Source organism: Bombus affinis, unplaced genomic scaffold (genome assembly GCF_024516045.1).
Source record: "Bombus affinis isolate iyBomAffi1 unplaced genomic scaffold, iyBomAffi1.2 ctg00000173.1, whole genome shotgun sequence".
In the NCBI taxonomy this organism is placed as follows: Eukaryota; Metazoa; Arthropoda; class Insecta; order Hymenoptera; family Apidae; genus Bombus; species Bombus affinis.
The window spans coordinates 113776-137676 of NW_026108886.1; the positions used below are offsets into that span (position 1 = coordinate 113776).

Consider the following 23901-nt stretch of genomic DNA (forward strand, 5'->3'; position numbering starts at 1 on the left):
GTTCGATGCTAAAGGAAATTGAGAAGAAACATCGAAAATTCGTTAATAAAACGAATTTCTTTGTTTCTGTTAAATAATAAACTTGATATACGTATTGGTTTTTAAAATCAATATAGCTAACCAATGGGCACACTTTTAACAAGGGTGATGGAACATACCAAAAATCTTTCAAGATGGTCTTGGCAACGGAAGAGTCGAAAATATGACAATTATGAATGAAAAATTCTAATATTTTACAGCTGGCAACGATAAACAACTCCAGATATTCTCCTAATTAATTTACAACAAATTCGCGTATATGATCGATAGCTGACGTCACTGTGTCCCACAGCCCTTGTAAAACGATAAGAATTTCCTGGAAAAACTTGTAGCCACGAAATGAAAAAGATGATAAAACTTCTAACAAGAGTACTGAGACGAGCAACTTTGTACTTACCCCTTCGGAGTAGGGAACGTGATTAAACGTCCGCGAGTTCGAAACTTTTGTAAGTCACTGCACGGCCGCTGCTTATGGTGGAAATGTAATAGATATAAGTACAGAGCGCGTGAGCGAACTAAAAACGCGATATAGGGGTAAAGAGAGAGACCGTTCCGTCCTTCTCTAATGCCCGCGTACTTGTACCGGAAATGTGTAACAACGGTAAACGAGCGCCGTCAGTGTCCACTAGTGTGCATGCCTGATTAAACAAGGACAGAAAATGCTTATATACAGCCTTCTCTTTCTATTTCCATGTCGCATCCATCTTACTATACAGTAGACAGGATTCGACTATTCCATCATTATATTCGCACCCTGCTTACGTGTGAACTAACATTGCCATGACAACAAATCGTTCGTCTCCTGTTTGATGCTCAGTTTTCAACGGAGTTGAAGGGAAACTTTATAAGAGAAAGGAAGTGACGGATTGTCTCAAAGTAATAAACGAAAATTCTCGTAACTATCGAAAAACGATAGTCAATACAAGGATATCATTATCACATTTAAAACTATTACAATGAACGGTGATTTATCGCTGCAAGGTACCACAAATAAGATATCTCATAATTTGCGAAAAGACTTTGGAACTTCCATGACAGTCATGAGTGTGTTTTGTCATTGATTTGCCATATTGCGTTTTTCACAATTGTTGTTCATTTTTTGTGATATTTTACACTCGCACATAGTATCTATGATTTTTTCTTTCGATAATTCTTATAATTATTGTCAATAATTAATTATTTATAACCATTTACGCTGTATTATATATCATTAAGATTTATCTTTGCACGTATCAAGATAGTAGATAACAAAATTATGTTTATATATTTATATTATGTGTATATATTTAGATATCTTCTTAGTTGCAATTTTTTCGAATAATATCGGCGACCAATCGAAATAGAAATTAGTGCGGAAAGAGGGGAAGGAACCAAAATTTGAAAATCGACATCGGTAACTCAGTAGTTATAGAGTAACTCAATCGATAACGTAGATTAACTAGTTATAAATGAAAATATATTTAAATTCAAACTTTAAAAATTAGAAATTAAAAGGCAGAAGGCAAAAAATTATCGCCGAGGATTTATATAATAATAAATAGACAGTACATTCTTTTTGTCTGTCTTACCTAGAAATAAAACAGTTAATTGATGATTATCGTATAGTGTGTACTCATAGCATAAAATTTGTTCAATGAATTAAAAATTATATTTTTTAGATATGTAGACATTAGCGATGTATTAATCCGGGAAGCTCGTCTACCTCGGAAATATCGAGTCTGCGACAACGTCGATTTGGAAATTATTCTTACAGAATATGAAAATTATTACAAGATGAAATTCCAAAAATATCCTATATTGTGCAAGAAAATAACTGAAAAGGAAATAAAGACGAGGGAAATGACAAATGCGAACAAAGTGTAAGAATTTAAATTATTTAACACTATTCAACGTTCTCAACGTATTCAACGTATCGATTACAATATCATTCAATCTTCGAAGAAGTAGTAAAACGTGTCAAATCTGTTATTAAAGAAACGAGAAGTGAGTCTGTGAAAGGGAGGAATGTACAACAGAAGATGACGGGTGACGCTACGGATGATATTAATCTCGCAATGACATTGACATCAATTTTCGCCAATGAAAGCGATGAATCTTCATCAGAAGAGGAGAGCTATTTAACATCTTAATGGAACAATCCACGCAATCAAAGATATCAAAATAGGCTCAGAAGCTTTATATAGACAATCTGGAATTATGGAAGATTATTGAAGACATTTCATGCGTAAGTTATTTTCGATTAATATACGTATTGTAAATACTGATTTCAGTAAAGCTTTAAATAACGAATTACATAACACTTACGGAAATTAATACGGAGATTATGCGCCATTTCATCTTTGTATTGTCGTAGGAAATCATACTGACAAAATTAAATGTATATTGGGACAACATCGTAGGCCTAGAGGAATGTAAATCTGCTATTAAGGAGGCCATTGTGTATCTCCTCAAGTACCTTATCTTTTTTAAAGGCCCATTTTCTCCCTGGAATGTCAATGCACCTTTTTTAACATAACGGCCAGCTCATTGGTGAGCAAATGGAGAGGTGATTCCGAGAAGTATATCCGTGTAAGTTGATTTCCTTTGTCTATGAAGAAGAGATTCTGGAATATATCATATATAATAATAATCATATATAAATAGAATAGTTACATTAATACATTTGTTAAACTGAACAGGTTTTATTTGAACTTGCCTATAATTTTTCGCCTACAATTATTTTTATCGACGAGATTGACTGGATAGGCACAAATAAAGGAGTAAACTGTACATTGTCTGAACCTGCAAAGAGATTCAGATCAGAACTTCTTTCTAGATTGGATGGATTAGTATCTAACGAAAATTCTAATGTAGTTCTTTTGGCTGCAACTAATTGCCCTTGCTATGTATATCACGCTATTTCAATGTTTTCTAAGTAGAAAATATCTTAATATCATAATTATTCATTATCTTAATCTTAATTATTGTGTTGTGCGGAATATTCCTTTGTTATTATTAATATAACAGAACAATAATATTTATTGTAAATATATTATTAGGGACATTGATGCAGCTTTACGCAGATGCCTTGAAAAGAAAATATACGTATCATTACCAAATGAAGTTACTCGACTTGGTATGTTCAAATTATACCTTAGCAACCAGTTATTAGAGAATATGGATGTTGTAAACCACATAATAAAATCTACTGAAAAATATTCTTGCGTGGATATAAAATTGCTTTGTAAGCAAGCATGGCTGCTCGAAATAAGTCCAATATGGGAAAAACTTGAAAAAAAAAAAAAAAAAAGAAACATCTGTTACGACTTTGAAATATGAATTAAAGAATTATGAAATAATAGCAAAATTGTTAAAAAACAATGTCACCTACAGTTACGGATGTGGATAGATATGAAGCGTGGAATAAATATGTATGCCATAAGAACATATTTTAAAAAATATAAATGCTTATCATATAAAAATATAAAAATATAAAAATATAAAAATATAAAAATATAAAAATATAAAAATATAAATGGTTATAAATTATTAATATAATTATCGTTCGAAAAATTGTTCGTGTGCGTGCATTTATGTGTTCGCACGGGCTATAAACAAGTTTGAAATGTTCGTTCTACATATATACGTGGTATACATATTCCCTTATAATATATAATATGTGTAATCTGAGTGGTAATATATCCACGTATTACATATGTGTTAGTGTATTTTATCGATAATCTGTCTTTTATTTCCTCTTATCTTATTGACGCATGTATGGGCGCGTATATGCGCCGGGCGAAAGCTATGGTTATATATGGGATTGTTAACAAATAAAAATTAATCTAGGTGTTATTAAAGAAATTTGTTTCACCTTCTAAACTTTTTGATGATTGGTTTACTTTGAATATTTTGCATATTTTTGCATATCATGAGCATTTTGTACATTTCTATACATTCAAACTTTCTATGAATATAAAATGATCCGCACTACTATCTACTTCATAGTATACTCTATACGTTTAAAATGCTCCATTAGAAGCTTAAATCTATCAAAATACAGCTCCTAGGGAAATGTGAATTTTCACATGAACACATAATATCGATTTTCTCATTGAAACGTATAGGCAGGTATATACTAGCATAAGCCACCTTCGGCATTTGGCCGTATGATGCAGCACTAGCTCTGCAACATAGAAAACCATAGGCGTCAGTTCTTCTTATTTCCTCTTTGATATATGTTTACTTTAATGTCACTTATTCAGACGCTTGATACATTGTCGGAATGAAATTTTAGTAATGTGCAAGTAATTTTGAGTAGATTAATAAAGTATAATAAGATATCAGATTCATGTACGTAGATTCAAGTGACATCAATCTTTATGTCTAGTATATACATGTGTATTGATGTATAAGTCAGTGTTAAAATAACAAATAAATGGCAGAAGAAGGAAAGAAGATTTCCTTCGGTTTTGCGAAATCTATTAAGAAACCTGTGTTAAAAAATGCTATTCCACAAGAAAAAAAGAAAGTTGATTACATTGAATGCCTTGATGAGAAAGGTATTAAAGTAATAGGGTGAGTTCAAAAAGTAAAATTTATAATCAAGAAACATATAACCTCAACCTAACCTATAAAAATCACCAATAGCGGAATATATATATTTGAAAACAATTTTTTTATTTCAATGAGGAAGAAAAAAAAGATGAACCTCTAATTATTCCATTACTAGGTTCAAAAACCTGGCATGATAGAATTCTTAATAAAATAGATGCAGACATTTTCCTTCCGAAGGCAGATAAGGAAAAGGTAGGAGACGCTAGTGTTAACGAGGCAAAATCAAAGCTATCTAATGGAAAAACATCGCCAATAATATCAATAAAGAAAGAGCCAGTTGAAGATAGTGAAAATAAAGTTGTTACTTTAGAAGAGCAAGCGACTAAAGAAATCATTGGGGAACTTAAGTCAAAGAATAAATATGAAACTAAAACAAATGATTTAACTTTACCTTTAGTAGAAGATGAATCATTAAGAGGCAAAGAACAGGTACGTTATCAACATATTGATGTGCAATGCACAGATGTATTACATTTGCATATTATAAATATCGTTTTGTATTTTTCAGTCTACGTTAGAAGATTATGAAAAAATTCCTATTGATGCTTTTGGTGTAGCAATGTTAAGGGGAATGGGATGGCAACCAGGAAAGGGAATTGGTTGAAATGAAAAGTATGAATTTTACTCTGGATTAAATTAATTATATGTATTTAATACATCACTTATTGGAAAGTAAACAGAGAACATCATTTTTTATTTCACAATCGTTTATTCTAACTATTACAGATTAGTAGCAGCTGTCATACCAGAATTACGACCAAAAGGTATGGGTCTTGGAGCAGACAAAGTAGCATTGCAGAAGAAAAATACAGATTTCAAAAAAGAAGAGGAAGAAGTTAAAATCGAGAAAGGAACATTTGTGAAAATTATAGCTGGAGAACAAAGTAATAATTATGGTCAAATAGAAGGATTCGATGATGATGCAGGAAGGCTCATAATAAAACTAGCTCTTGGTGGAAATATAATATCTGTAAATGAATTTATGGTACAGCCAGTGACTAAATCAGAATATTCTAAGAACTCAAAAGTTCAAAGTTAATATGAAGTGTTAGTTTTTCATTAAGGGACATTTAAGAAAATAAATTTGAATTGACATATACATATAAAGACATAATCGGACATGTAGAAAAACTAATTCAAGAGTACCTGTAAGTGTGTTGTTGCATGCAATTTTTTAAAGGTCCCTTCTAATTTTATATAAAATATGATAAATGTAGATCCGTCCGTCGTGTCCAGTAGTTGGGTGACTAGTGGGTTGTGGTGGTTGTTGACTCTTGTGTTATATCTGCTTCTGGACTTGTGTATTTCATCTTTGACTGTAGGTATCTTGATGTCACGGTGGATTGTTTCGTTGGTAACATACCAGGGTGCATTTGATAGGGATCTTAGCGTTTTCGATTGGAAGCGTTGGAGTATTTCAATGTTGGAATTACTTGCTGTTCCCCATAGTTGGATTCCATAGGTCCAGACAGGTTTTATTACGGCCTTGTAGAGGATTATTTTGTTCTGTATGTTTAGTTTGGAGCGTCGGCCCGTGAACCAATAGAATTTTCTTAATTTTTCCTTTAGTTGCTTTGTTTTTTCTGAGATATGTTTTTTCCAAGTTAGCCTCCTGTCCAGGGTCATGCCCATGTATCTTACGGAGTCCTTGCTTGGGATTATTGTGTTGTTAATGGTGACCTGGGGGCAGGTTTGTTTTCGGAGCGTGAAGGTTACATGAGAGGATTTTTTTTCGTTTATTTTGAAACCCCATTTTTGGAACCACTTTTCCATGGTGTCGATACTTCGCTGGAGAGTGGATGAGGCAATTGCCGGGTCTGCGTGGGTAGCTAATAGTGCTATGTCGTCGGCAAATGTTGCTATTGTTACCTCGTTTGCTATAGGTAAGTCGGCAGTGTAGATGGAAAACAGTAGGGGTCCGAGGACACTACCTTGGGGTATGCCGGATTCTATTGGGAATGTTGCGGAAGTGGCGCCTAGACATTTAACTATGAATTGTCTGTTGGTTAGGTAGGATTTTAAGATGGAGTAGTATGGATGAGGTAGGATCTTTTTGAGCTTGTAGAGTAGCCCTTTATGCCATACTTTGTCGAATGTCTGTTGGATGTCTAGGAATACCGCTGAGCAGTATTTTTTCTTTTCAAGGGTTTGGCTGATCATGTGGGTTATGCGGTGGATTTGCTCTACTGTTGAGTGTTGTTTTCGGAAGCCGAATTGGTGGTCTGGGAGTGTTTTCAATTCTTCTAGGAGTGGAAGGAGACGATTCGTGAGCATCCTCTCGAATAGTTTAGACAGGGTAGGTAAAAGACTGATTGGGCGATAGAAGCTGGTTTCATATATTGGTTTACCGGGTTTAGGGATGAGGGTGATCAGTGGGATTTTCCAAGCCTAGGGAAAGTGTTGAAGGCGGAGGATAGCGTTAAAGATTGATGCGATGAGTGCAATCCCTTTTATCGGAAGTTCCTTGATTGCTTTATTTCCTATTAGGTCGTGACCTGCTGCTTTCTTGGGGTTTAGGCGACTGATTGCTTCTATGATCTCTGAAGAAGTGAAGGGTTCAATAGGAGGGGACATTTGGAAGGAAGTGTGCAGATATTCGGTAACGTCCGCTGCAGCTATGGAGGAATGGAGTTGGAATACTTCAGTCAAGTGTTTGGCAAATAGGTTGGCTTTTTCTATAGGGCTACGCGCCCATCCACCCTGCGGACGGCGGATTGGAGGTATTATTTGTGGGAGGCGCGTGAGTTTCCTGGAGGCCTTCCATAGTGAGTAGTTGGAGTCGGCTGTGGGGGACAAGCTGGCGAGATATTTGTGAAAACGGTCATTATTGTAGTTTTTTATAGTTTAGGATAGTTTTCTAGTTGCGTTGTTTAGTTTGCGTTTGTCCTCCGGTGTTCTATGGGTCTGCCATATGCTTCTTAGTCTACGTTTTTGTGTGAAACATTGTGTCAAACATGTGAAAACATTAAAGCTGTTATCCTTATTCATGGTCTTGTTGGAACGTGTTTAACGAGCGTAACGTAGGCGTGAAAACGAAAACGTTGAGACTCTTGTGGCGTAAAAAGACTGAATTCCTCATAAAAATACAAGAAACGAATACAAGAAACGTGCACATAGTTTATTCTCGACCTTGGATACATAAAACCAAAAAAAAAAAAAAAAAAAAAGAAAAAGAAAAAGGAACAAAAATTTTTATTGGTTATTTACCGAAACTCATTGTATCATTTTTATTACTCTATATAAAACGTAGAATCATATACTGACGAATGTTATTTCGAATTTCTAACTTCAGAACGATAATTACATATTTGAAATTACCAATAAGTGGTAGTAGCATTAAAAATATGGAATATTCAACGAGATGAAATATAGGTAAGGTATTTAAAAGAAAAAAGATTGAAACGTTCGATGTAAAACGATGAAATTAAATGATTGGATTTGAAAACTTGATTCGTTTAATAATTCGATGAAAAAAGTATTCATCCTATGAAAAAAGAATTCATGTTCCTGTCGATATATCAACGACGTGCGCCGTTACTTCCCACTGCTCTGCAATTCAAATGCAATACTCGAATATACATGGCGAAAGAAATGGAAATTGAGCAATTTAAGGGAACGAATTACTCTCGCGTCCACGTAACTTCAAAATGTATCACGTGTCGGTGTTTGCGAAACGAAATTCGTCGTTGTCCAATAACACGCTTGCAGATGCTACGTTCACTTTGTTGCATATAGGGCTTAAATATATGAACAAATAGTACTGCGCAAGTGTCACTAGCGTAATTTTTAAAGTGAATTAATGCATAATCTCGTCATCTACGTTTGACCATGATTATGGCAGTGATCATTGTTATATACGAATCTTCGTGCAATATATGTGAAAATTCGTGGTTGTCCAATTAATACGCTTGCTGATGCTACGTTCACTTTGTTGCATATAGGGCTTAAATATATGAACAAATAGTACTGCGCAAGGTCACTAGCGTAATTTTTAAAGTGAATTAATGCATAATCTCGTCATCTACGTTTGACCATGATTATGGCAGTGATCATTGTTATATACGAATCTTCGTGCAATATATGTGAAAATTCGTGGTTGTCCAATTAACACGCTTGCTGATGCTACGTTCACTTTGTTGCATATAGGGCTTAAATATATGAACAAATTAGTACTGCGCAAGTGTCACTAGCGTAATCTGAACGTGTTAAAGTGAATCAATACATAACTTCGTCATCTATGTTTGACCATGACTACGGTAGTGGTCATTGATATATGTGAAGCTTCGTGGAGTAGATGTGAAAATTCGTCGTTGTCCGGTTAACACGTTTGCAGATGTTCCGTTCACTTTGTTCCATATAGGGCTCAAATATGTGAACAAATTGAATGGAACAACTGTCATTAGCGTAATTTTAACGCGTTAAAATAAAATTAATGTATTAATTTCGTCATTTACGTTTGATCTACGTTTTTCATCTACGTCATCTACGGCACCTACGCGAATCTTATTGATTACGTCTTTGGCAGTGTTCGTTGCTATAAATGAAACTTAATAGTTGTTGAAACCGCTCGAAAGTCGTGTTCCTAAATCATTCCCTCGTCTCGTATCGTGTTCATCAAATGGAAAAGGAGATTGTGTTTTAATGAAATCGCTTGTTACTATCAATCTTGCTGTGTCACTCGCATAGGAGAAGAAAGTGAGGAAGGAGAAAAAAATTAAGGTAAGGTCATCAATGAGCAAAATGTTTAATGTACATTAAAATTGAGTCCGCTGCAACCCTCGTGACTTTTAAAATTCCATACGTATATTGTTATACGTAACATTGCCATATTAAATATATTCGATCAAATATTCAATCTCGTTCCCTGAAAGCTGTTCCTGGATATCTGGTTGGATACTTTACGCACGGAAATAGAGAGTGTTAACAGTAACAAACCCTCTATGTAATGTTTTTGCTTTGCTCTTTTGAACAGGTAGATGACATTTTGGCTTCGAAAAACGGATATATATACCACGGATATGCACATACAGAGTATGTGTATCGATATACACATTGATATACACCTTTGTACAAAGTGTCAAAAAAGTATTTATCGCGGTATTTTTTTCAAGCCATTCTACACCTTCGATTTGATGAAAATTGGTTAAATAAGTGTAGCGCAAAATTGATCTTGACCACAATTTTCAGTGTCAAATTGTTTTTCTATTGCATCATATAGTGCTCATTAGAAAGGAAAGTTCCGTTGTTTTAGAAAAAATGTTTGAAATTTCATTAATACTTAGACTGATTTTATTCATATTTTAAGGTCAAATATGGAATACAATAACATCAATACTAATATCTACTTTTTTGTGCGAATTACTTTACATTTCAATCTTCCTTGATACGCCGTGACAAGCAAAAGTGTAAACACAGCCCGTTGATTTTATGTAGAAAGCGAATGTCGAAGGTATAATGAGAAAAGAGCATTATTTGACCATTCCACAAAATAATTTACCTAAATAGTAGTTAATTCTATTGGATATAATAAACGTGAAGTAGTACTAGTGGACGAAATACCTATGTTGAAACCTTGATTCGACGAGTATAATTAATGTGCAAAACTGTAAACATGGTTTGAGATGTCCATTTTTGTAAAATGTTTTGTACATTATTAATGTTAATGAAAATTAACTATTACATTTCGTTAATAATAACTTGTAGTTACTGTTACCTAATCTTTACCGATCACTTGAAAAATTAGTCTTTTACATTTATGTGTTTACTTTTTTCGCTCGTCGCAGTACATGTTTAAGTCAGATATGAAATATCTAGCGTATTCCAGCGGCTTTGATTAAATCAAAGATGTTCATATCCTTAATATTGAGAATGTTGTTAGTAAAGTAACTATTTCTATCCAAAAACAAGATATCTTTGAGACAACGTGAATTTTCGTTCCAATTTTCTTAACTTACAAGTATAAAATTTTCATCGCATGATACAATCTATCCTACAAAGTTCTTGCACACGACGAAGCTGAGAACATAGATCTTCTTCAAATATTATTTTTCTCACTGCTTCGTGTGGAATTTCTACTCGACGAGATGTTATTAAACGCTTAAAAGCTTATTATTAAACGATAACATACTTTTTCCTACATGAATGAACATGAAAGACGTCGAGTGAGGAATTAGAACAATTGTGGATGGTTGGAAACTATTATGCTGCGGTCTACCATTCGTTTTTGCCTATATATACCACGGAACAAAGGATAATTTTCACCGAATTCATCCAGAGCATATTTTCTAAGTTTTACTGTATATGATTACGCCCATTATATTATATTATGTTATTACGATGTTATCTAATTAATTGTTGTCTATTTATTTTGATACTTATATTAACCATTATTTATAACATAATATACTAAATACAATTAGTATACACAATTAGTATAGGGATTAGTATAAGAAATTTTAAACAGCTTTTTTCAAAAGAACGAATTATTTACGATCCAGGGGTTTTCTGAAACTTTCGTTTCTCGTGATGAGTACTTTATGATGCAATAAAAAATTTTGTCTGAAAATTATACTCAAGATCAATTTCATGATCCATTTTCTCTAACAGATCTCCATCTTCCACAGCTCTAACAAATAATTTTTTCACACTCTATACATTTAACATCGATTATAATTCTGATAATTGAAACACCGAACATCAATGTGTTTATTCACTACGCCAACACAGATAACAATTAACATTGATATATAATATATATTTGACGATATATATCTGAAAGAATAGAAATTTCATTTAATCGACTATATGACCATACTCGGTTAAGTACCAACAACGACTATCTATCAACCTTATCTTACTTCCTCAAAGATATAGAAAGACTTTAAAAATTTCAGCCATGTGATTTGGTCCTTTAAAATTTAGAAGTAATATAACGATAAAATACCATCAAAACCTTTAAATTTAACGCACGAAAACATGTCTTCTTTGCTAATGGCGTACTATAAATATAAATATTTGAATAAATATTGCGAATTTCATATTGCTAAAAGATTTATACTATTCGTTCGTAAATAATCGTCGGATCTATATTTAAGTTGAAACTGTTGCATTAGATCTCTTTTCTTACTTAAAATTATTTGGATTGGTAACTTGGATGTAACATGTAATTTATTCTTCCTTTATAAATAGTATACAGAAGATACCAATTCAAAGAAATGGAAGGAAAGTCTAAAAGCAAAGAAAATCTACAGGAAGATAAAACGTTCGAGCCTTGCCAGGCTATATAAGATGCTAAATAATTTCATTTTGACAATGGTCCTACATCCTATTATGCATAAATTTAATATTAATATCAGCAGGTTTCATGCCAAGTATTACATCTAACGTATAACCACAAGCCCTGGTTTTAAATGCCTTATAGTAACACCGAAAAGATTATTCAGTTGGATGTCTGACTCAACATCAATATTTTACTTAGAAGATAATACGTCGAGAGCATGTTGGTGGATGGAATGGGAGATGAATGAAGGCTTACTTCTGTAAAATACGTAAAATGGTAGTCGGAATGAATTTTGGCGCTTGGGGACAGAAAAAGAGCTGACTGACACTGTCATACACCTGAATTTATAAAATTTTGAAAATCGATGTAACCTTTGAACTTTATCGTATTCTGTTTCATAGCACAAATTATTCTTCCCGAAATGTACGTTTAGTGTTATAATATATTTGACCAACGGTTCTCAAATACTAGTTTTGCAAAAGCAATGGTGGAATTGGAGCAATTCTTTCTTCTTTCATTCTTTGAATGACCTGGATTTTCGAGTAGTCTAGTGACGATTGATCCGTACAATTAATCGATTTCTTTTTATTACACAAGTGCAAGAAATTCCGCTTTGAACGCAGATGTTGCAACATCGAATGCCTGAACCCCACAGAAGATCCGACCGCATTTAATGTCACTACCGTCGATGATTCACCCAGAAATGGTTCACTTCAGAACCATAGTCCCATATCTGGAAGCGTCAATCACTATGTGTCACATAGTCATATGTGGATGCTGAGCTTATTGATGGTAATTGTAATATTTTAATTTTTTTTATTCTATATTTTCGACTTCTTTTTTCGAGTAGAATCACCAATTTTCCGCTTGTACTATCAATTACCAACCAGCCCGTATGACAAAATTCTATTTTAAACACAAAACTCGCCATGAGTGGCTATTTTGTTTACGAAATTAAACGAATTTAATAAATGAAATGGCAAGGAAGGAACTACAAGTGACCGTCAAACTATTTTTATGCTTGAAAAGTAATTCGCGAAGTAATATAAAATAATACTACTGATTTGTGTCAGAATTTTTCAGAATTTTTTCTTAATCTCTTGTTTTTTCCCTTCAAATTTATTATTTATTATTTATTCGGTGTCACGAAAACCGATTAAATATTGTCAGTTTGCTGAACTTTCTTTGAATTGGTATCTTCTGTATACTATTTATAAAGGAAGAATAAATTACATGTTACATCCAAGTTACCAATCCAAATAATTTTAAGTAAGAAAAGAGATCTAATGCAACAGTTTCAACTTAAATATAGATCCGACGATTATTTACGAACGAATAGTATAAATCTTTTAGCAATATGAAATTCGCAATATTTATTCAAATATTTATATTTATAGTACGCCATTAGCAAAGAAGACATGTTTTCGTGCGTTAAATTTAAAGGTTTTGATGGTATTTTATCGTTATATTACTTCTAAATTTTAAAGGACCAAATCACATGGCTGAAATTTTTAAAGTCTTTCTATATCTTTGAGGAAGTAAGATAAGGTTGATAGATAGTCGTTGTTGGTACTTAACCGAGTATGGTCATATAGTCGATTAAATGAAATTTCTATTCTTTCAGATATATATCGTCAAATATATATTATATATCAATGTTAATTGTTATCTGTGTTGGCGTAGTGAATAAACACATTGATGTTCGGTGTTTCAATTATCAGAATTATAATCGATGTTAAATGTATAGAGTGTGAAAAAATTATTTGTTATAGCTGTGGAAGATGGAGATCTGTTAGAGAAAATGGATCATGAAATTGATCTTGAGTATAATTTTCAGACAAAATTTTTTATTGCATCATAAAGTACTCATCACGAGAAACGAAAGTTTCAGAAAACATACTTTTTGCTTCAAATAATTAAGATAAAATTTAGATACGGGGCTTTCAGCTTATGAAAGTCGAAGAGAAGATATATATTCCATTTGGTCATATTCTATTTAAATTCGTAACTACTCGTTCCATTTACGTTATTAATAAAACATTTTTCTCGTCAAGCTACCTAACAGAAAGACCTTTTTGTCACTCTAAATTGCCTCAAAAGAAAATCCCTTGTCAAACATACCATGTTTCTCGTACGAAAATCCAAAAAGGATTTTCCAAAAAGATATATTCAGTGAACCATGGTTTGTGACTGGTGAGTTTGAAAAGAGATGAAGCGTCGAAGCGTCAAAGTTTATATTCCACGAAGCTCTCGACCCTTCTATCTCAATAATCCTGATCAAAATTCGAATGAACTACCCAACGAAACGATCACCGTTTTCTATAGAATCTCTTTAAGCATTCTTCATTAAGGAATAGTCAGATTTTACCCCATTACGTTCTTCCATCACAATCTTCGTAATGATGAATAAAAAAATAAAAGCTTTTAAAACCCGACAGCGCTGTCATTTTCTAAAAACGTCGTCTTTATACTCCTGATGGCCACGAGCACATCCGACTATCAAATATAAAATGCATTGTGAGTGTGTCATCAGCATAATTTTCGTGAAAAGAGCAATTTTTCTTGATAACTATAATTTGTAACATAGATTAAAATCGCTGATTTGATCCCTCTGATATTGTTGTCTTATGAGAGTTTCGCCTGGTCTTAATTGGTTCTGTTGATTCTTATCGTTGTGAAAAGTCGATTCGCTATATATCTTTTGTATAGAGAACTATTATGTGATGTAAGAGTGTAATGTTGTAATATTTGTGATCCTTACTTTATTAATTTTGTCACTGAGCCGTTCTTTGGTTCGCTGAGCAGTTCATGTTCCCTACTTGTTTCGCTTGGGACTTTCATAATTTTCGTAATTACAATAAAAGGTTTAATTTGTAATAAGTTAAAGATTTGGTCCCTTGCTTTATGATGTATGAGAACCTTTGAACTAACAACTTTGAAGTGACAATTGAACGAGAACTGACAATATTTAATCGGTTTTCGTGACACCGAATAAATAATAAATAATAAATTTGAAGGGAAAAAACAAGAGATTAAGAAAAAGTTCTGAAAGAGACACAAATCAGTAGTATTATTTTATATTACTTCGCGAATTACTTTTCAAGCATAAAAATAGTTTGACGGTCACTTGTAGTTCCTTCCTTGCCATTTCATTTATTAAATTCGTTTAATTTCGTAAACAAAATAGCCACTCATGGCGAGTTTTGTGTTTAAAATAGAATTTTGTCATACGGGCTGGTTGGTAATTGATAGTACAAGCGGAAAATTGGTGATTCTACTCGAAAAAAGAAGTCGAAAATATAGAATAAAAAAAATTAAAATATTACAATTACCATCAATAAGCTCAGCATCCACATATGACTATGTGACACATAGTGATTGACGCTTCCAGATATGGGACTATGGTTCTGAAGTGAACCATTTCTGGGTGAATCATCGACGGTAGTGACATTAAATGCGGTCGGATCTTCTGTGGGGTTCAGGCATTCGATGTTGCAACATCTGCGTTCAAAGCGGAATTTCTTGCACTTGTGTAATAAAAAGAAATCGATTAATTGTACGGATCAATCGTCACTAGACTACTCGAAAATCCAGGTCATTCAAAGAATGAAAGAAGAAAGAATTGCTCCAATTCCACCATTGCTTTTGCAAAACTAGTATTTGAGAACCGTTGGTCAAATATATTATAACACTAAACGTACATTTCGGGAAGAATAATTTGTGCTATGAAACAGAATACGATAAAGTTCAAAGGTTACATCGATTTTCAAAATTTTATAAATTCAGGTGTATGACAGTGTCAGTCAGCTCTTTTTCTGTCCCCAAGCGCCAAAATTCATTCCGACTACCATTTTACGTATTTTACAGAAGTAAGCCTTCATTCATCTCCCATTCCATCCACCAACATGCTCTCGACGTATTATCTTCTAAGTAAAATATTGATGTTGAGTCAGACATCCAACTGAATAATCTTTTCGGTGTTACTATAAGGCATTTAAAACCAGGGCTTGTGGTTATACGTTAGATGTAATACTTGGCATGAAACCTGCTGATATTAATATTAAATTTATGCATAGTAGGATGTAGGACCATTGTCAAAATGAAATTATTTAGCATCTTATATAGCCTGGCAAGGCTCGAACGTTTTATCTTCCTGTAGATTTTCTTTGCTTTTAGACTTTCCTTCCATTTCTTTGAATTGGTATCTTCTGTACACTATTTATAAAGGAAGAATAAATTACATGCTACATCCAAGTTACCAATCCAAATAATTTTAAGTAAGAAAAGAGATCTAATGCAGCAGTTTCCACTTAAATATAGATCCGACGATTATTTACGAACGAATAGTATAAATCTTTTAGCAATATGAAATTCGCAATATTTATTCAAATATTTATATTTATAGTACGCCATTAGCAAAGAAGACATGTTTGCGTGCGTTATCGATTTTACGCTTTTGCCACGCAAACATGGAAATTGCGATTCGAAATTGAATTTGCACTGGAAACGGTTGACGTTACGACATCAATAACATATTTCAAAAACACTGACGATATCATACGGAATCAGAGAGATTCTATGAGAAGTTAAACGCATAATCATCCTATTGTAAATAACAGGAACAGAAAGTACACAAGGAATAATACAGAATCATCCTATCATCCTATCCTATTATACAGGATTGCTTTGATTCGAGCTCAAACATAGGGAAATCTGAAAGAATTTTTCGCAGAATTTCCTTCCCCTTTGAATTGGCTTTTATACAAAACGACTTTAACCTTTTCAGGGAAATACCTATAGAGTGTGACGATCTATGATTTTAAATAGAGGGGTATATCTGAAAAGAGGTGGATGTAAAACGTAGCATATAAAACGTAGATCAAATCTTTATTCAAGGATTTTTTCTCTTCGCAGAGAATCAGGTTTTCAAGAACGATCGAATATGTATGCACTTGATTTACACGTGAAGTTGTCATTAAAAATATTGTTGCGTTTAAAAAGATAAATATTGATTTAAATTTAATGAAATTGTTAGTCCAATTGTTTTAAGCTTAAAGATATGTAGGTGTCACATTTATATATTGAAAACCTGGGAGCGGCATTAATTAACAAACCTAGTCACGCGCACACGTACTTTAAAACCATGCTTGAAAATCGATATTCCCTGAAACAATGCATCGTTCTGCGCTTCCAATTTATTTTCGCACGAAGAATCAGTCCATTCATCGTTGCCGTCACCATCGCTACTGTAATCTATATTACTCGAATAAATTCTATATCTTGATTGGAAAATCGCATATTTTAACGAACTTTCTGTGTTTTTTTTATGATTTTAATTGGCAATTTCCGAAATTGAACTATAGCTTGAGAATAAACCGATAATATTTGAGGGTATATATACATACATCATGTTTTTGATGGGTTTTGTAGTAAAATAATTGTAGAAAAAGCAAACTTTTTAAGAAAAAATTACCATATTCGAGTAATAAATTATAGAAAATTACCAATGTAATTTAAAACTTCAAAAGAAGTATCTATTACACGTAATAAAGAGAAGGACTTGTTCACGAACGGTAATTCAACAAATACAGTCGTTGCAGAAACATAGTTTTACAAGGGAGAAGAATCTCTCTAGGAACTCGACGATGTCACGTCAAGCGAAAATTCAATAAAGTGATTACTAACCGTATCACCAGCGGCAATCGTGTTGCGGCAATTCGTAAATAAGTTAGTCGTCTATTTGGAGAAACGTCGCTGGCAATATCGTCACATTTTAATTACGTCAGCGCTATCAATTGGTCTTGGAAGAAAGTTTTCCATTATCTACTTTTGCCCACGGCGTCGTTCCAACAAATGAATCCGAGCTTTGAATCGCTTTCTCTTATATCACGAATTTGTAACGGTGTTTCTTCAAACTATAAACGATTGTAATGAATGCCTTTGCGTACAAAGACTGATACCTGGTTTGACTAGAAGCTTCAGCTAATTAGTGCCCCAGTTAATTTGGATGTTCACTACCACGCCACGTCCCCCCCCCCCCTCAAAAGTGGCTTGGTGTCCTCCACGTAAAAAAAAAAAGAAAAAGAAAAAGGAAAAAAAAAGAAAAAGAGAAAGGAAAAAAAAAGAAAAAGATAAAGGGAAAAAAAAGAAAAAAAGAAAGGAAAAAAAAAGAAATAGAAAAAGGGGAACAAAAGAAAAAGAGAAAGAAAAAGAAAAAGAAAAAGAAAAAAAAAGTTAATTTGGATGTTATAAAATGTTATATAACCAAGAACTTATCTTCTACTTGGTAGTCGCATAAGAGAAGACCGAGCCATTGAATCGCTCAAATAGATTAGCTGATTCGCTTAACGTAATTTTACTTCCGATGACGTAAACAAGAGCAGAAAGTACACAAGTAATAATACAGAAATGTCAAATGTACAGAAGAATAAATTTCGTTAAATCATTAGCACGTAACATTTCCTTATAATTCCATTTGTGTATAGCAAAATAGCTTGTGTGCTTTCATGAATTATAATTGATATTTAGAAGCTTTCATGTAGGTAGATATATAACTCGTGTTAATTAGTAATTTAACAATACATCATGACAACATATCATTTTCGTTTCTTCGTTTATCTCGTTATGCGCGTAAACGAATGTGTAAATAAAGACATATAATCAACGATAACATGTAGTGGCAAACATGATAATTATCGACAAAGGAGAATATTGGTGAAATGATTGTGGGTGATTTCACTCGGTGTATCGGTACATAAACTTTGATAGACATTGCCGGTGGATTCGCTGTCGGTGAAATCGTGTCGATGAAATAATTGTCAGTGATTTAAAGATAACCCAATTTATTGATCTCCCCTTCATAGAGTTGTACGTCTCTCTATAAAACATATTCTACCTGGAAGGGCTGAAACATTTAGCTTAGTCACACTAAACTGGACTGGACTGCAAGTAAGAAGATTGAAATGCAAAATTCACGTGTGAGCGCAACGGTTTAGATGGAAAGTTCGATAAGGCGATTATGTATATTAACCCGAAAGAAAGCTCATGGCTTTGCAACGCGTTACACGCAACACGGAATTTCCCTCGCTGAAATAATCCTATTAGAACGATACGATTTTCCTTAACAGATCTCGCAATGTAATTCTCCCTCTACAACTTTTTATTAGGTTTGAAACACGAGAGTTTCGAAGCTCTGCAAAGTCTCGCGAATCTAGAAGTCGAGTTTCAACGTATTTTCGCTTCTTATTTTATAGCTGTTAATAGTTATTATCTCACTCTGCACGTACATCAAACGAGTACTTATGTAAATCCAAAGGAAACGGAAACAACCGAGAATAATTGAGGATAATTCGAATACGTACCGATTAGTAAAGTGTTTGGCAAAGAAAAAAAAAGGAAAATTGTATCGGAGAAGTAGGGGAAAAACGGTGGCGTACATCAAGCAATCTTTATGGCTGTAATACATTTATTATTCATTTATGTTCATTTTCTATCGCGTAACAGACGTTGAAATAACTGGCAGAACGAGCATATAAATCTTGTATCGCTCGACCTGACTTTTCCCGATGGAAAAATATTCACCAGCCTGGGATCGTGCATCGCTAATTACTCCGTTCTACTTTTCGAACGCGTTTCCATCCATACAGAAAAGCAAGAAGGCAAACCCTATCGCACAGTCATGAAGAGATGCAAAAGCAAGAAACCAACCAACGACATGCCGATCGACATGGTGGAAGCAGTCCTACAGAGGCTATTCACCATGGGACACGGACCCTCCCATTACGAGGGCCGCGAAGAGGCAGAGACCGAAGAAGAAGGAGACATCAGCTTCAGCGTCGTCATCGGCGAAGGCGATGTCGTCGATGCCGCCGTAAGAATGAACACCAAGAAGGCTGCAGGAGTCGATGGAAGACTCCTGGACTGCTGGAAGCAGGAGCTGGAAGCAAGCTGGAACCAGACTGCTGGAAGACGGCCAGAGTAATACTGCTAAGGAAGCCGGGAAAGGATCCCAGTCTCCCTAACGCGTACCGGCCGATAAGCATACTCCCAGCCATGAGCAAGATCTGGGAAAAATGCTTTAAGAAGATCATCGAGAGATGCATCGGAACGGACCCGTTCCATCGGAGGCAGTATCGGTTCAGAAAGAAGAATTAGCTTAGCGAATACCGATAAGAACAGGAAGAAGCTGAAACGGGCACAACGAACGGCCCTGTGCATAACAACGACGGCATATCGTACCGTCTCTCACGCGGCACTTTGCGTGTTGACCGGAAATCTCCCGATCTACATAAAGATAAAGATGCTCGGAGAGACTTACGAATGGAACAAGATCCATAAGACCAAGATCGGCGCGGATGACGGCAACGAGCTGAAGGGGGAACTGGAGGCGCAAGGAAATTAATACCGAGTGCGCTGCTATTTACCAAAAAGAAGATGGACATCGATCATCACAGCATGCAGCTGTTAACCGGGCATGGGAGCGTGGCGGCACTCGACACTAACTAGTGTCGGACGACGGCAGCGACATCTACAGCCCCCAGTGACAATTACAGCGGACCAGGCCCAACTACCACAGCTATCACGCACGTCCAATAAATATATAACGCACACACGGCCACCTCTACAGGAGTTTCGGTGTCTATAGAAAGAGGATTGGCAAGTGCAGCGACAGCAACTGTCTCGACTGTGGAGACCCTAACGACGATGCAGAGCACGCCCTCTTCACGTGCCCGAAGTGAACGTACAGAAGGATTGAGCTGGAGAACGCTCTTGGCGAGAACATAGACGTGGACAATCTGATCGCCACGGTGACCGCCAAGAACGAGAGCTGAGATAAATTCAGGCAATTTCGCAAGACCGTCATGTCTCACAGGAGGGTGACAGCGAAGGCCTTGAAGGAAGCAAAGAGGAGAACGAGAGCAACAACAACTACGCGGAGCAGTGAAGGCAGAGATACAAGACAACAAAGAACCACAGAAGGAGATCAGCCCAGTATTCTGAACTAGCTGAGAAGATGACGAGAGCAATACAGAATATACAGAATAACTGCCTGAAGAAGAAGATACAACGGGGCATGAAAGGACAACCCTGATGACTGCCGACAGGTTTTACCGGGGTTGTCTGTCCTCAAAGTAAAGGAAAAAGGAGGAGGGGTTTTTAGTGGGTATGGCAACAACATCCGCCCGAGTCCCACATAACCCAGTGATGCGGATCACTGGGTATGCGTAACAGCATTTTCCCCTCCTCACGCAAAAAAAAAAAAAAAAAAAAAAAAAAAAAAACTATCACACTCTATCAATTTTAAGTTGATAATTTCGTTATTATATAATTTTTCTTAGTCTAAACTGAATCCAGGAAGAAGAACTTTCATCCAATTACATACTTCATTAATTCATGAATTATATTCGTTACCGTACGTACAAAAAGAAAGTTGACTGATATAAAAATTCAAAGGATAGAATTTCTAAGCTCGCGATTGGAAACAGATTCAGTTCAATGGTTTAATTTGCCATTTAATTGAATTCTCTGGCAATTTCAGCGAACTGTGGGCTTTAAAAGCGTCCCGCATTCAAACGCAAGACTTCTCCTCCACCTTTCCCTTTCTTTCAATTCCAACCTCAAGTAATTGACCAATTAATTCGAAGATATATTTACATGCTTGCAAGGGATTCAAACAACTTCGTTGCGTTAAATTCGCAATTATAACCAACACGAATGTCTCAATCAATGTGCAGCTCGAAACAAATAAAAGATAATTAACTTTTCAATATAACGATTGATATGTTTGATGAAGAAAAATGTATGAATTTTTAAAAACGTCTCCTAGTACATTTAGCATTTTTATAGTAAAAACTTAGAACACACACGCACACATATACTATTCCATGAAATGATTTACACAGCTATGAGTCTAATCCTATCATATTATAAAGGGATGAACGAACTTTTCCTAATAAATATAACTTTATACAAAATCTTGTTTAAAAAAATTAGTTTTTTATTCTCATTAAATTAATTTAATATCAGAATATATAATTTTAGTCGTTATCAAAATTTTATGTCAAATGCGTTCATAGATACATATATAAATAAATGTCTAATCCTATGTATTTATTTCAACTGAAATCTTAACTTAAATATTTATTAACAATATTCTGACGAATATGCAATGAAAGATAAAAACAACTATATTTTTCTTATAGAATGTCTCATGCTTCTTACTCATTTTATGTTTCTCGTTGTCAGTGCGTAACTACTTATCAGCCGCAGGAATGCTAAGTTTTACTACTGAGAAACGAAGAGACATATAGATGCAAATATACGCTATCTCGCGTGAAAAAACATCAGATACATTAACCAGAAGGAATATCCGATACATATAAAATTCAGAGCGTAGTTATTTATACATACGGAATATTTCTTTCTGTATGAAATATTCTTTCTTCTGAATTCTTATTATAAATGTATGTCCATTTCCTACCTTAAAATGTCTCTCCTTTGAAAAACTCCATTTATATATAACGATCAACAAAATATTACCAATAAAAATATTAAAACGAGATGCTGAAAGAACCTTTTAATGAAGTACAAATGATTATTTCAACTTTAATTCTGTTAAATTTGAATTGAATCATTTATAAACCGAACAGGTGTATAAAATTTTATTGCGTAAAAATCGTGAAGCTGAAAATTAGGAACGAATAACGAATGGGTAACCTAGTTTCATTAAAAGGTACGTGTACGCCGATCCGCGTAACAACTTCGACACTCCAATTATTATAAAGCATGTATCCTTCAGAGATTTTTTGCGCGAACGCAAGATACCTTTTACACGCGCAACTGAATAAGTGGAACGTGATTTTCAATATTTCTTCTTGTAGAACTTGTAACAACGTAACTGTTTCACGAATATTTTCCCTGACACTTTTACAACGATCCGTAGAAATCTCCTTTTCTAATTAATAATTTCAGCATTTCTCTGAACAGTTTCGTTGCGATTCAAAAATATACAAAGCTTACGACGTGGTTGTTTAAAAATATTTATATGTAACAAGATTTCGAATTTGTCACATCAATCGCGATCTCAGCAGGTGTAAATTAATTCGTTCTAATGAACGAATAAATTAAACGGCTCGTGACAAAAATTATCCCTGTCCATGTTTGTCTTTCTAAAACTAATTCAAGGCGAGTTAAATGAATCGCTGTGTACCCTATTCGCGCAGCATGTGTTTTAACGACCAGCATGCAAGCGTTAACGGTGTACTTATTAATTAACGGTAACTTATTAATTAATTAAATTCGTGTATATCAAGTTTCCTATCATTTAATACTTTCGTGTAACTACAGAGATTTGATACTATGAAATGAAATATAAAACTTGGTAAAAAAAACGCGCTTCATTAGGAAATGAGGGTGATGATGCAAATATTTTTTGTAGCCATTATATAGAATTTCGATGGTATAATTAATCAGTATCAACTTACCAGCCCCTGACGGGACGAAAGTGACGAAAATAATTTGCAAACAGATGAAGATTGCAAGTATTTTCGAGTCCTTCATGGTTGTAAAAAATCAGGTAATGTTATCGCTGTAGAATATGGGAAAATCAGGCGTTTCAATATGAGTTGTGCGGGCACTGGAGTGCGTAGACCAGAAATATCTGCGACAAAAATCAGAATACATTTGTTTTCGCATGATTGGATCAGTTTTGTGTAGGACTAAGCTGATTGAACCTAACACGGGGTAATTGTCCAACTTACGACCTTAACAAGCTCGCTTGATTCCCTGTAAGTGCTTGAAACTGATGCTTGTATTCTTTCCAGATTAACAAGCTTTGCCCCCCCCTCCCTCTCTATTTCCTTAGATCGAGTTAGACTGCCACAACATATTATCTTTCTTCTTTTCTTTTCTTTTCTTTCGATCTTTTAAAGCCTTAAATCGCTGGTTATTACAGTGTATACATTCAATTACCCTGTAAGTCGTAAGTA

At 34.4% G+C, this 23901-nt stretch overlaps 3 long non-coding RNA genes across 3 annotated transcripts; all 3 read left to right on the top strand.

Annotated features, from left to right (window-relative positions):
• Positions 1-1524: 1524 nt before the first annotated feature.
• On the top strand, positions 1525-3377 carry LOC126927639 (uncharacterized). The gene is made up of 3 exons (XR_007715715.1): positions 1525-1898; positions 2014-2607; positions 2718-3377. It is a non-coding gene; the product is annotated as an uncharacterized LOC126927639 (long non-coding RNA).
• Positions 3378-5140: 1763 nt separating this feature from the next.
• Positions 5141-6443, top strand: LOC126927634 (uncharacterized). Its single transcript, XR_007715710.1, has 2 exons — positions 5141-5247; positions 5362-6443. It is a non-coding gene; the product is annotated as an uncharacterized LOC126927634 (long non-coding RNA).
• Positions 6444-8876: 2433 nt separating this feature from the next.
• LOC126927641 (uncharacterized) lies at positions 8877-9223 on the top strand. The gene is made up of 2 exons (XR_007715717.1): positions 8877-8952; positions 9161-9223. It is a non-coding gene; the product is annotated as an uncharacterized LOC126927641 (long non-coding RNA).
• Positions 9224-23901: the final 14678 nt, after the last annotated feature.